The following is a 4804-nucleotide window of genomic DNA, read 5'->3' as shown; positions in this document are numbered from 1 at the left end:
TGTCTGTCTCCTGCGGCACAGCCACCTCCTGATGGCACAGCCCCCATCACAGCAGGCTCTGATCGGTGCTGTGTTTCCCCCCGACGGGTACTGCAGGAGGCCAAGCACGTGGGGTACAAGTAGGGCCAGGGAGCAGCGCAAGAGTGGAGCTATTCCCTCGTGCAAACACCCCAGAAAACTGAGCGCTGCGGGTGCAGGACCAGCACAGCACATGGCTGGCAGCTGGGAGGGTGGGATGTTGCTGCAGAGCCTCAGCCAGCACCAGCAAACCGAGCAGCTTGGGTAGGGGCTGAGCCTTGCCCCAGCTGGGCCAGCCCGTGGTGCACAGTGTGTGGCACCCATGGATCCTGCATGCCCCCAGCTACTTTCCTGGGGGCAGCGAGTGGCTTCCAGCAGACAGACCTCGAGTGTGGTGCAGGACAGCTGCAGCTGGGGCCCAGAGCAGCCCCTGAGGGTGGGAGGCTGCGCACTGTGCCAGGAAGAGCTGGGGAGCACACAGGTCTCACTATGATGACCTGTGTCTGTATATCTGCGTCCCTGCCTGCCCGCCCCTGGCTGCTCCAGCAGTGTGTGAAGGGGTCCCAGGGCTGTCAGAGAGAAGGGCTGTGCCCTGGGCAAGCTATGGGTGATGCTTTAGCATGTGAGGTGCTGCAGGACGGGGACCTGCCTGGATCCTTCTTGTGATGGGCACCCAGTCCAAAGCAGGAGAGAAAACTCTGCCGAAGATCTGGTAGCTTCTCCCAGCTGGAGGAGGCACCAGCAGTGAGGCTGCCTGCAGCACCCAGGCTCCCACAGCTGCTCCCCTCCCAAGTAGCACTGGGATTACCAGGCCCCACACAGCCCTGCACTCCTGGGGGCCAGGTTAGCCACCACCATAGATAGCTGTGGTACACCACGTCCTGCATCGGCTTCCCTCCATGCCCTGTGGGATGCTGGCATGGGCTGCTGGGCACCCATTTCTATGTGTGGACGAGGACAAGGCAGTGGTGGCCAACCTGGTGCCTCCATGCATGGAGGGGGTTGTGGCCTCCCACCCTGCCTGTGGGCAATGAGGCTGCCCCTGATGAATGCCCTGGACAGGCTGCAGGGTTGGGGTGGGGGCAGCTGCCCCTGTGCCCAAGCTTCTGGGGCCAAGCAGCTCGAAGTTGTGGGTGCTGATCCCCACCACGAATCCATCCTGCAGCCAGGCCAGCGTGGAGGGACCATGTAGTAATGCCACAAGCTGTGGGTGGGGACCCTGAGCCAGATGGGGTGTGCAGCCTCCGGCAAGTAGGATCCTGCCTATGACCAGTCTGACTCCACTGCAGCATCCTTGGGAGAAAAAGCTGCTTCTGAACATTTAGCTGCTTAATGTTTAGCAGAGTCTAGCAGCATCTTGCACAGTTGCCGGGACTCGTACTGATTGGGGTAGGTAGGTGCTGCCTACACTATCACCCTTCCCCAGCCATGCATGGTTGCACGATGCTCCACACTGGTGTGAGGCACTGACCCCAGCACATGTGGGTGCAGCTGCTATGGCACCTGTCTCTCACCCAGAAATCATCAGGTCCCTTCTCTGGTCCCATAGCTGAAAGCCAGAGCTGACCAGGACTCCTGTGGTCCCATAGCCACCTCCTTGCCCCCTGCTCCCATGCTCTCGCACCCAGAGCTGCCTTTAGAGATCCACTCACTCCTTTGCTCCCAGGCTCCATCACCTACTGCACAGCTGGTACAGCTGCCCTTTGCTAGTGCTCATATGTGCATGCATTGCTGGCACCACAGACACTCCCCCACCTCCTCTGCACTCGCGTGGAAGAAAGTAAATAGTTGAAGGTGGGGGTTTGATGTGGTGACAGGACAGACTGTGATGATCAGGCACAGGGCATGGCCAGACTCAGGTACTGCCTAGTCTCTGCTTACATGCAAATAAACCCTTTTATTCCCTTACCCCTCTATTTCCCACACTTGTTCCTCCCCAAATCTCCTAAATCCCTCCCTTTTCCCACCTTTGGTTCCTCCCCTGAACATCCCATAATAAATCCTGCACTATCCCCAAATGCTCTTTCCCTGCATCCCATAATGTGTCCTGCACCCCTAGGCAGCCACCCTTCTGTGCTCACAAGGTGATCCAGAGAGCTCCCAATGAGGCATGGTGATGGATTTCACGCCTGGACCATGGGGCTGATGGCTCTCCTGGGACAGCCCTGGGAGGGGCCCAGATGGGTGTCTGTGATTTGGGTCCCCCCACCTGCTCCTGTACCTCTTTGTCCTTCTGCCTTTTTGGACATTGGCCTTTGAGGGGCTGGTGCTTCCCTTCTGATGGGCCTGGGAGTAGCTGGGTCAGGTTATTAATCAAATTACTCCTCCTGCCCTTGTTTCTTTGTGCCTCCTTTGTGCCTGCAGCTGAGCTTATCACATCACCTAACAGCCTGGGCTTCCCAGTGCCTTCAGTAACCAACTCTCAGACCTCTGGTCTCTCCAGGATCTGTCCCAGGCTATACCAAAACCTGGCTCCCAAACCTCTTTGCCTGCTCACCATCAAGTCCAGATTGATACTCGCTGGCGAGTACATACTGAGGTACATGTCCCTCCCCAGCGCACTGGTCTCTCCCTTTGCTGACGCTCAGACCCACACACCCCCACATGCAGCAGAAAGAGCCCACACACCCAGGAAAACATCTAGAAAAGAAGATCACTTTGTGGTGATCCCCCCTTTTTTTTTAACACACAACCAGCCCCTTTTATGCCCTTTTCCCATGCTCATTCCTCCCCCCCCCCCCCCCACGAGTCACTCCCTCCCCGCAAACAGCCCCTAGCAGTCCCATCTGCCCCCAGATCCCACAGCGAGTCACAAGCCCTGTGGGCAGGAGCCCCTGTTGCTGCCAGGGGTGTCACCCACTGACCCCTGTGGATCCCAGGCAGCCCTAGGTCTGAGCAGGCTCCCAAAGAGGTCACCAGGACCCCCAGCTCCTTGGCTCCTTTGCATTTGTGGAGATGAGCTGTCCTCACATAACCTGCTGGGCAGGCTTAGCAAAGCTCCTGATTCTATTCTTTCAACAGCTTCAGTAGGTTAATGAAAATACCTGTAGATATAAGGGCCTTTGATATGGCACAGGACATACCCACAAAGCATTCCGATTAAAAACTAGCATGATAAAACGTCAATAGAGTACACGGTAAATGGTCTAAACCCAGTTACACCTCAGTACAAATTACTAATGTGAGATCACCACTAATGAGAGCTATTTTAGCAGACTCCACAGAGACTGGTACTAACTCCTGTATCAAAAACTTTCTTTAATGACCAAGAAGAAAGTTTAAAACCAAACCCTCTTGAAACTGATGCCTCGCAGCAGGAAAAAGACAGCAGGCACATGACAATTCAAAGTGTTTTTAACCCCACCTAGCAAAACTGCCTCTCGGCTCAGCCTCCCAGAGCACTGCAGCTCCAGGCTCTCCGTCCAGGACTGGGATTTACCATTCTGCACAAAGCTCTACAGCATCACTACCGTCCCCGTTCTAAAAAGGACACATGGAAACTAGAGGGACTTCACAAATAACAAATGCTTTTAGGACTAGAGAAAATAATTCTGCTCATTCCTGTGACAATTCAGTCTGTTTATTCAAAATTTGGGGGCAACTTGGCCAGCACATTCATAAGCAGGGAGGAAACATCAAGTACTGAGCTGCCCCTTAGCCAGAGTGATCCTGAGACAAACCCATCTGGCAGCGAATGAAAGATGCCCTGAGAAGAAACTCGCTTTTGCAAAGGAAGAAAACTCCTTGGGAAGGAAAATCTCCTACTCAGGGAGCAGCATTCTAGGGGAACACATCAGCTCATCCGAAAAGTTTATGTGCACAGAAACAGTCAGCCTGAGCAGCAAGTCTGACTGCAGTGCCTGTGGGTGTTTGTGGCTCTGAACTCCCAACCCCGAGCAGGGCCACAGGAGCCCAGCCTGCACGATCCAGGGACCAAAACAGTTCAGGTCTGGACACATCATCACTGGAGAGCCACTAAACAGAGGGGCTTAAGCTCAGGGCCACCAGGGAAGAGGCTCAAAGATGACACGAGATGCACCCATCCAGGCTGGCGAGGCATGGGCTGACTGAACTGCACAAGCCGAGACAACGGGCCAGGACCAGGAAGGTGGACAACATCTTCAAAGAGGGAAGACTTGCAGCGCAAGGCGTTGCTGGGGCACTCTGCCACAACACAGGAACCCCAGAGCAGCTGGAGGAAGTTGTGCCAGGTGACCTGGCCTGCAAACCTCATCAGTGCTTCCCTGTGCTCCCCACCATGCCAGGTGGAAGGTGAAGGGGCACAGCAGCAGGGAGTAGCAACCGAGCTTTCCATCAGTGGTTTATAGCCCAGGAACTTCACTCCTGCAGGAGCAGCTGCAGTATTGACACACATTGTACAAGCTTTACATCATCCAGCACACCAGACAGGAGCTGCCTCTTGCCCCACCTTGAAGAGAGCACGCAGCTAGATGGGGTGCAGCATGCTGCGGGCAAATTAGCTCAGGAGGGTGACTTGGTACCCTTGTCCCTTCAGCAGGCATAAACTGTCTCCAGAGACTTGTTTCCTGCTCTATGTGCAACAGATTGTCCTCAGTTGAGCCACCTCCAGGTAATGGAGAGGCAGCAGGCCCAAGCACTGCAGCAGGGGCTGGTGCTCTGCAACCACATGGCAGAAGCCAGCTGCTTCTCGTGAGCTGCAGACACATCCCCCACAGTGCCCTGAGACAACAGACATTCTCCTCCCCATCCCACCTTGCTCACCCCCCACCACTTCCAGGAAATAACCAAGGACCAAAAGCACAGC

The sequence above is a fragment of the Harpia harpyja genome, chromosome 15 (assembly GCF_026419915.1).
Source record: "Harpia harpyja isolate bHarHar1 chromosome 15, bHarHar1 primary haplotype, whole genome shotgun sequence".
NCBI classification, from domain to species: domain Eukaryota; kingdom Metazoa; phylum Chordata; class Aves; order Accipitriformes; family Accipitridae; genus Harpia; species Harpia harpyja.
Note: the sequence above shows the minus strand (reverse complement) of the source record.